Genomic DNA, 10,209 nt, shown 5'->3' with positions numbered 1-10,209 from the left:
CATGCTGTCGTCCCCATATCCAATGAATCATGATCTTCTTATTCTCTTGGGAGATCTGATCAGCTAGATGTAAGAAAAAGACTAATTAATTATGAGCGATACGGAGAAAATCCTTGCCACCAACCGCTGACAGGACGCACACATGAGAGGGGGCCTGTAAGGACAAGCACACGGGCTGAGGAAGAGCCAATCATGCACCAACCAAATTTATGTGAGATGGGGGGGAAACTTTGTCCCTGTCTACCGACTCTAAACGCATTCACCAGACATAGAAATCGCCATTTTGATTCTGAGAACGGTGGGTCAGGAGACATCAGGGACACAACCTTCCAACAAGAGATCTGCCGCCGGCTGTGTCAATTTTATTCAGGGCCAAGGAGACGAGAAAAGTGACTTGATTTAAAGACTAGAGATGTAATTAACTGATTGGAGCTTGAGTTTGCAGAAGCATCTGTTTTAGTTGTTTCCTTCTTTCGAATTTTCCAAATAATATAAACCAATAGGCAATTGGAATTGGTGTATTTACAACTGCGTTGATCAGATATACAGCCACTGCAGATTTACTGCCTAAACTTCACTTCAGTTGAAAATTATATTTTTAGGCTTTTAGTTTTGCTTCTCCATGACTAGAACTGGATCCCACCTTCCCTTTTTATCTGTGTCTGCTCCTGTATGCATCATTGAGGGCTATCGGAGAAGCAACTGAAACGTTGTGCCTGCGTGCTTGTTAATTTCTCTAGTGGTACTAATTTCTTAGTGAGGGATTTTCACAAAAAAGACGGGTGAGATTTGCTCAATGAAACGATGGCAGCTGCTAAGGCGGCGCCGTTCACCTGCTTATATGGTTAGACTTGAGACCCTCAAATCGAAGAGGGTAAAGAATTGATCAATACTCATGGTAGGTCTCTGTTGGCATAATGTGGTAGGGAAGAGTCTTCCTAACCTCCCCAACTTGCCAACAGCAAGTTGATGAAAATTCAGGTTGGTTCGAAGTTAATGGAGAATGAAAGAAAATGCAAGAAACTAAAATATATAATGTTGTGACATCAACATCTCAGAATGAAATTAGAATTTTAGACTTATCTGATGAACTTGGGAGGATGCCTATCACTATCCCCATTCTTTTTCGAGTCTTCGCCGTGATGCTCCGTGTATATGGATGGTGCAAGCAAGCTACAAATTATCCAGCCTTTTGACAAACATACGGCAGTTGAGTTGTGAAGTAGCAATCTCTGTGTTCCGATCTGATTCCTTAACCACACAGGAAGACAATCTTTCACCTGCCACATATGACAAATGAATATTATTTAGATGTGAAAAACGTCTACTACATGACAATAGGCAAAACAATTGAGACATCCGGTGTGTACTCACTAAAATAAAATTCTCAATGATGAATTGTGGATATTGAAAAATCACCTCCCCAATCATTTATATTATGATTTGATGCGACAATTTTGGAAGATATCCATTTGGACGTCTATGGGCACCACTTTTGTGTTTTACAGTGAGGCATCAGGTACAGACGACCATATCAAATACTTCATAATAAACTCTGCGTGGTCAAATAATACATTCTTTGCTTCATATATATATATATATATATATATATATATATATATCCACTTGTATCACCAAACGACAGTTTTCTGAGGGGAGGTATACTGTATTATCGAACACATAATGATCGCTAGCAAACCTCGTGACTTGCTTTCATGGGAAGAAAATAATAGGAGATCGGATAAACTACTTTCAAAAGAGGATGGCTGATGAGATGTTGGAGGTTGTGCTTTCAGGTTATTATTTGGAAGCTTCAGATGACTCGCAACGCTAGTATTCATGAATCTGATCGGAATCCAATTAAGGACCTCTCTACAAGAGTTTAGGCAGCATGTGTGAAACTCTTCCCCTTAGATTCGTAGACTCCTGGAGAGCAGCGTGGACTTCTCTCGATCTTTGCCTAACATTTCAGCTGCGAGATATAGATTCTCTATTCTTCAAACAAATACCGCAGCTATACTTTCTTCCTTGTAATTACCAGTCTGTGTTTCACTGGTTTTTGTTCCTTTGATGTATAGCAATTTTGTTTATCTGTTCTAATAAAAGGGTCGGAGGCCTATCCTCCAGCAGAGTTTGACTCAGAACAGGAGATCGGATAAATATCTCCATTATCATCACAACCAACCATTTATATGGATAAATCGAGGGAACTTCCAAGGCCATTATACTTCCATCTGTTCTCCAAAATGCAGCAACCACATCTGTTTCTCCAAAATGTAGCAACCAAAAAGCAAAGGGAGAGAGAGAGAGAGAGAGAGAGAGAGAGAGAGAGAGAGAGATTCACCTGCAATAAACAAACAGGACACTGCTATGGGTTTTAAAAATTTGTTTCTTTTAGATGTTCAAAGTTGAAACAGTAATTGATCACGAAATAATCAAGTGTCGAATTGAAAATCAGTAAAAGATTAGGTGCAAGCGTCAGCAGAGACACCAGGAAATTCTGGTAATTGCTTAACTGTTCAAACATTGTATCTGATTTTACCACGCAGAAGCAATCTAAAGGTGATTTTCAAAAGAAGCCGGCCTTTCCTTGGTAGAATCCAACCTATGCATAGTAATTCTTTTGTAGGTCAAGAGTGGACAATGTATAAGAATATTAAAGTTGGTTTGACAGTAACACACGTTTGGGGTACCCGGAAAAGGAAAAGAGTTTTCTAGATTTAAAGCAACAAGCACATAACATCCACATGGTCAAAGTATGTTTAGAAAATGAAGGGCGGCCGTGCTCGCATACTGAAGAACAAAGTCGACGGTGAATTCATAATATAATGCCCCATACACATCCGCAAGATTCTTGCGCTGTTTCTTTCATAACAAATTCAACGCAAAAATTTAGGTCACGGAATCCCTTAGGAGTAGCAGTAGAACTCCCTTGAACATATTTTCTGGATTTTTAAGATATACGCCATTGGCTTCTGTTTGCACAGTGAGCCGTATATCTCAGACTGCTGTTGCAGCATGATCCACTAGGCCAACTACTTGTTCATCCAAGGTCCGGATTCTCTCTTTTCTTCTCCAGCATTGTGCTGCATAGATCCTTCTTGAATGATCGTTTTCTTCTCCGATAAAGGAAAAACTCAAGTTGGTGGTCGAAATCTGTTCACTTAACAACAACATCAAGCGGAAGAAGCTCTCAGACAAGCCTCCCTAGGCAGAAATCTTACCGCGTTGATGCTTAAATAATATCGTCCGATTTCTAGATGTTAGGGTCTAGTTCCGTTAATCTGTAAATTGAGCGGTCACCAGTTTGGGGCCGAAGTAGGATAACTGGCATCTGACATGACAGGTTCACCTTGTCCGCGCTGAACTGATTGAGCTGTGTTCTTTGGCTTATTGCAGACACAAACTGACTGGTGGATTAAAAGCGACCAGTTAGTTGTGCTGATCTGACTAACCTGGGAAGAGAAAAAGATGCAAGGCATTAACCTTCTTTTCACCTTTTCATATAATAAACGACAGAAAGTTTTTGATAGGGGGAATTCAGGATAAAGAAACAGCAGTCCATTCATAGCTTTCACTAGAGATATAAGATTCATGTTAGCGTTTGATTTTTGAATTTAAGAACATCATCTGTAGATTATACCATGTTGACTGAAACATTATAATTACATGTATTCAGAGAGCACAATGTTATTGTTCTCAAAGCAAGTGAATTTCACAACAAATTAGGGTGACTAAGGAATTCATACAAGCCCTCGAGGTCTTCCTTATGGTATATGAGTTTTTCTCGGCTACATATTCAACCAATTGAAAAAAAACATCTGAATTGGGCATTTGACACTCAATGATCATGATCTGCTCTGCCAAATCCTTAAGTAGTGAAGGTTTCCCATGCTTTTAGACCACCTCAGTTTGATTCAGTTGACTGACTTCAACCTACAACTGTTGCATTTATATCATCTTGAAAAGGGTAGGTGGTATTTTTCATGAAAGATAATATTAATTATATACAAATAAACATATACATCATAATTGAGCAAACCAAGCGTCGGTTAATAGAAAAGCATCCATATGGCTACTTTTGTTATAGAACAGATGAATGGGATATAAATATCAGATCGTGATTGTTTTGATGCAGTTAAGACCCCAAATTGCAAAATATGGTTTTCAATCAAGGCAAGGATGCCTCAATCTTTAATGTTTCCATCTTGCCCATGAGGATTGCAATTGAAATTGGGTTTCATGAGTCATGACAACCACAGCTCGATCCACCTGTGCCAATCTGTTCTCTTTATTGAAAGTTCCATTTCAGCAAAGAAAATTAAATGAGCCGCTGGAATCACCCGAACCATCCTGCAAATGATCAAGCCAAGCAAAGTCTGCGTGTTCGCCATGAATGCACGCATAGAGCTCGATCACGCACGCATACACGCAGAGAGACGGACAAAAAATCGCTTGGTCCCCGCGATATTCAGAGCCAAAAAAGAAAGCCTTTAACAAAAATTTGATGGCATGTCTCCGTCTTACCTTAAAAGCCCAACCACTCTTCAAGCCCAATATTCGAAATCATGCAACCACGTCTTCAACCACATAAATCAACACGTATTCTCCCTCTTCTTTACTTAATTTATTGTTTGTGAAGTAAGCAAAGACCACCCACATGTGGCTCCATGACTTGGAAAGAAGAAGCCCCGGGACCCCCTCAACCCATTAATGGAATGCTTTATCATTTCTCATGGAAAAGAAGAGAGTAAAGAAGGTTCATAACCAAAGTCTGATTACGTCTCTACTGTATCTGTATGGAGTAGTCCAACTTAAGTTATACATCTAAGTTGTTATACATCCAGAACCATTTGTCTATTTTCCTTCTTTATCTTTATCTGTAACAGGTTTCGTATGTAGTTGTTCTATCAAACTCCATCTGACTTGGGGGTTTCAGATGAACAATTTACTAGACCCATAAATTTCAGGAGAGTCTCATACTAGATCATGAGACCCCAAATCTAAGATCTCGAGCAATAAAACGCCCCACTTATGTCTGCAATTTTGATTAAATCATAACGAAAACTAGGTATATTATATGGTCCTGCTTCTTCCCCATAGAGCTGATCAGTAATATTGTGGTTTGATGATAGTCAGGGGGAATCGAATTCCTGACCTAACATGTTGATGCTTACACAGACCAACTGGATGATCCCTGGGTTTCAAAGGACTAGGATTGATAGCGGAGCTATGTGTGAGCTAGCATGGGCCACCCGCGGGGACTCATGCAAAAGCTTTATGCGGGACCTTGGTCTAGCCACATGGGGTGCCCACATCAGATCCAGGTCAGTACCCTGCATCTCCACTGGTGCCCAACCAACCAAGACGCCTACAATAAATGGGTGGCAAAAATTTCTAGCTCCACCACCACTGACAAGTATGATGCCTTCATCGGACGTAGCAGAAATAGAAAAAAAAAACAAGATTAAAACGGAACTGACTTTTAGTAGGAATTGAGTTGATTTTTTCTTCTTTTTTTTTTTTTAAAACCAAATATGGTTGCCAATGGAAGGGATATAGTATGGTTCTTTCAGTTGTATCAATCTTGTTCAAAGCCAAATTGTTAATTATTTGGCACTCTTCTGAACCATCTGAACCCTCGATTCATCTCTTTCCTTGATAAATGAAACTATGTCATTCACTCCTTGTTTAGTTGAAAACTTCAAGCCTTCCCACTTTGTTTGCTTCCAAAAATCTTAAGACCAGAAGGCCGGTCTCATGGTTTTTCAATATTGATTTAGAAAAAGGAGAAGGAACAAAAGAAAACACATGATTCAGGAGGTCATCTTTTCAACGTAGATGTGAATCTCACACAAACGAACTTCGCGGAAGATTATTTTGTCATGCCAACTTGCCGAAACAAAACTCTACAGGTAACGTATATGTTGGAGTAAATAAAACAACAAATTTTCTTCTAGTTGAAATTAATGCTTCAAAAAGAAAGGAGAAAGGAAGAGAAGCAGGCGGTGCGTCAAGTTTTGGTGTTTGGGTCACTACAACGTGCGTTGAACCACATGGATCTGAGACTAAAGGGAGCCAAGTCGGTGGATCATTGACCCTTAATTTCTGTCATCATCTGAAATGGTCTTCCAACAAGGAAGCCACCGCCATCACCCTTTGCCCGCCTCCCAAGAGAAGCAGATTCCATTGTTTCACCACCGCGGTTCTACCAAATTCGTGAGTTTAAGATGGACAAACTGAAGATCTTCCAGAGCCCAAAGGCAACCTCATGGCAGTGATGCTTTAGCTTCGAGGGCATAGACAGAAGGGAAATTACCAAGGCCTGAAAACTTTTTAGCAGAGATCTAGTAAGCGCAGTAATGCAGTTCTGCAGAAAGGGAAGAAACGGTACAGAAACGCGGCATGCAACCAAAATAATTATAGTTCTTATAATCATAATGCTGCCCCTGGAAGACTAAATCAACGAGAAGAATAATCAGACCGGGGAAATCAGTTTCTCTCAATCAGGATCCGGAATTTCTCCCTTTTTTTTTCTTTGATTTCACACGGAAGAACACACACTCTCTTCCCTGTGGGGCAGAAGAAGTCAGCATACAAAACAAAAACATGCGTGAGAGTGAGAATAAGAGTGAGAGAGAGAGAGAGAGAGAGAGACTCCATTATTGTGACGATTCATAATTGTTATATGAAAAAGGGGAGATGCCAACTATTTTTTCAGTCACAAGGAGAGGAAGCCCCTCTCTCTTTCTGTCTCTCGTGAAATAAAGGGGGAAGGAGGTAAAAGAGAAGAGAGAGAGAGCCAGCGAAGGATCACGGCCACATTGAATGGTGGCACGGCCCATTTCCATCAGAAAACGAAAATCACCGGAAGGGCCCATCGGCCCCCCGTCTTCATCACCATCATCATCATCATACAAATACAGTGCACGTACGTGCATACATATACGCCATTAACTCACCTTCCCTTAGACCTTAGGGAAGACGCCTGCACCCGTAGTCAAACGTCTTTGGTGAGTTGGAGCTTTGAATTGGAGGAAGGACCCTCCCTCTTCCCTCCTTCCCTCTGCAAGGACTCACGACCAAACTCTCCAAATCAATCAATCGTCAATTCCCCTCCCCACCTTTTCTTTGATATAGAACGACTCTCTCTCTGTGGATGGGCCTCCCACGGGCCATCATCGCCATCTATTTCTCGAGTTGGGCGTTCCTTTTCCTCTCTGTCATCCCTCACTCTCTCGCCTCCAACGGGGACGGACCATTGTCACAGAGCGAGGGAAGAGTAGCCAAGAGGAAGGTGCTTCTGCTAGTCCTAGCCTTCTCCCTCGGCACCCTCGTCATCGCTGCCCTCATGGCCATCTGCTTCGGTCGTCTCAGGGGGAACAAGCAGTGGAAGGGAATCACCATGGGCGTCGACGAAGAGAAGCAGAAGGTCAACGAGAAGAAGATGAGAACGAAGACGAAGAAGAAGAAGGAAGAAGGGCAAACGGCGGAAGAGGAGTGGGGAAAATTAGGGGGCTCGGTAGTGAAGAAGCTGAGATGGGAGGAGGTGGAGAGGATGACGGGTAACTTCGCGTCCGTCATCGGGCGGGGCGGCTTCAGCATCGTCTACCTCGCCCGCCTGCCCGGCCCCGGCAGGCCGCTCGGCGCTCTCAAGATCCACAACAACAGCGAGCGCCTCAACAGGGTGTTCCGCCAGGAGCTGGACGTCCTCCTCCGCCTCCACCATGAGAACATCGTCAAGCTCCTCGGTTACTGCGACGAAAAAGGTTCGCCGTCCCCAGCTCTCTCTCTCTCTCTTGCTCCCTCTGCTTCTTTCTGTTCACTACAGGAGTGTTGAGTGCTTCCTCTGCTTCTCTTTCTTCACTCGAGGAGTGTCGTGTTGCCGTCGCCTTCGTTGGGGACGGCGAGGGGGCAGTTCGGTCTTTCTGACGCCTTCGTCCTTCTTCCTTGTCTGATTGAAGCAGAGGAGGGAGTGCTGCTGTTCGAGATGGTGTCCAACGGGAGCCTGCACGAGAAGCTGCACGAGGAGGAAGAGGGAGAGAAAGCGGTGCTGACGTGGCAGCAGCGGACGTCGATCGCGTTCGGGGTGGCGCGGGCGCTGGAGTACCTCCACGACCGCTGCGAGATGCCCATCGTCCACTGCGATGTCAAGGCCTCCAACGTGCTGCTCGACCGCCGCCTCGTTCCCAAGCTCTGCGACTTCGGCTTCGCCCGCATGGGCTTCTCCTCCGCCGTCCTCCCCTCCTCCGTCTCCCCCGTCATGGGCTCCCCCGGCTACGTCGACCCCCACTACTTGCGCACCGGCATCGTCTCCAAGAAGAACGACGTCTACAGCTTCGGCGTCCTCCTGCTCGAGCTCCTCACCGGCGTCGAGGCCTTCTGCTCCGAGAAGGAGCAGCTCCTCACCTGCTTCGCCGCCGACCTCGTGCGGGACCCCTCCCGGGCCCCCGACTTCGTCGACCCCAGGCTCGCGGGCCGGTTCGACGCCGACGAGGCGCTGGCCGTCGCGTCCGTTGCCGCCTCCTGCCTCGGGGAACAGCTCGCCCTCAGGCCATCCATTGCCGACATCCTCGCCGTCTTCGCCGAAAGGGTAGCCGTCTCCGTCGCCGGAAAGCTCTGCGGAGACGCGCTCAAGGGAGAAGGCGTCGAGCGATGACGGGGCGCAACCGGAACGAGTGGACCCTCCCTAACCCTTCCCCCCTCCTTCTCCTCCTCTTTTACCTTTTTGCCATTCTTTGGAGCGAAAATGACATCTGTGTCCTCCTGCGGGTGATTGACGGAAAATCTGCCGGATTGGTGTCCGGCCGCCGGAAAAAAAGGTGGGGGTGTTTCCGTCCTTCCTGAAGAAATTTGCAACAGTGATTTGGGCATTTTGTCAAATTCGGGGAAAAAGGTATTTGGTTCCTATGTGGACTTTGTTTTATCAAGAAGGCGATCACGTCATCGTTGATATAGAAAATAATATATGAATTATGTATATAGATGTATAAATTCATATAAAATGTCACGACACGGGGTCCTTCACTACTTCCCGGTGGCTCATTGATATCCAGTCCAATTGCCGACGTTCGTAGTACAAATTACGATGGGGCTCTCGCCCCTCCTGTCACGGCGAAAGACTGTCGTGAGAGCGAAAGCGGGCCCATTTTCAGTAATTCTGCCTCCCAACGAAGGGTAGAGTCGTCATTGACGCGGTCAAGAAAACTTTGATTCATGAAAACAATGACGAAGGTACCGGGGGAAATGATGGCGTCGTTGTTTGACTGCCTCTTTTTCAACGTGGCAATTTGTCATTCATTCTTCCTTTCGCTTGTTTCTTTTTATCTTTGGCGTTTGTAGGTCCCTGACGTCCCGCCGGCGGGAGGTTCCGAACCTTCGACGAGGCCGGAAAAAATTTCACCGACGACCCGTTCTCTAAGCGGTTGCTTCTGAATTATCTTTTCATGTTGTTAAGCTGCAAACTAGTTCATGTAAGTTGTGTTCTCTCCGATCGAGAAAGCCAATGAGGTTCGAAAAGAATTGAGGAATGTGAAAGGCTATTCGTGCGTGATTAATGACTTAATGGTGCTGTAATTTGGAGACGTGGCTGCCAAAGAAAAGCCGCTCTCACGTCTTTTAAGTCAATTACTCACATTCGTGTGGATGACATGCTCTCACGTCTCCCACTCTCTCTCTTTTTCTCGTCGAGTTAGTGATTGAGCATCACATGATTATGACTTGGACCGCTAGCGTTATAGTACCCAAGAAGATTCAGATTTTTTTGTAAAGTATGGACTATTTTTTTTTGCTTTTTTGGGATGGGAATTGAAAAAAATCTCTGATTGAGGCTCTTTGGTAAGGTTCTCCGCGCTGCCAACAAGAAGTAGATCGTTGAACTTAAAAAAAGTTTAAATTGAATATTGTTGAGAGTTCAGTAGTTGACCAAAAACTAAAAGAGAAAGGAGAAAAGGGAAGAAGGTGTTCTTTGTCAATGATCTTAGTCGCTACTGAAATTATGATGCATTATATATTTTGCATGTGTATTAATATGCGAAGGACGGTAAGTTCAACGGATGGTGGAGAATGAAGAGACGGAAAGAGAGAAACAAAAACGGCAGCCATTAAATTAAGGCTGCATCCAGCGCAGGACAGAAAGGTTTCAACAATTTCGAACAGCAGAGGAAAAGAAAAAAAGTGAAGCTTGACAGAAGTTTATGCAGTCAAGGT

The 10,209-nt window shown here is 44.2% G+C and overlaps 1 pseudogene; it reads left to right on the top strand.

Moving 5' to 3' along the window:
- Positions 1–6,738: 6,738 nt before the first annotated feature.
- On the top strand, positions 6,739–8,980 carry LOC116253517 (salt tolerance receptor-like cytoplasmic kinase 1; annotated as a pseudogene).
- The last annotated feature ends 1,229 nt before the right edge of the window (positions 8,981–10,209 follow it).

The sequence above is a fragment of the Nymphaea colorata genome, chromosome 4, assembly GCF_008831285.2.
Source record: "Nymphaea colorata isolate Beijing-Zhang1983 chromosome 4, ASM883128v2, whole genome shotgun sequence".
In the NCBI taxonomy this organism is placed as follows: Eukaryota; Viridiplantae; Streptophyta; class Magnoliopsida; order Nymphaeales; family Nymphaeaceae; genus Nymphaea; species Nymphaea colorata.
The sequence above is the reverse complement of the archived record's forward strand: the minus strand, read 5'-3'. Positions and strand labels throughout refer to the sequence as shown.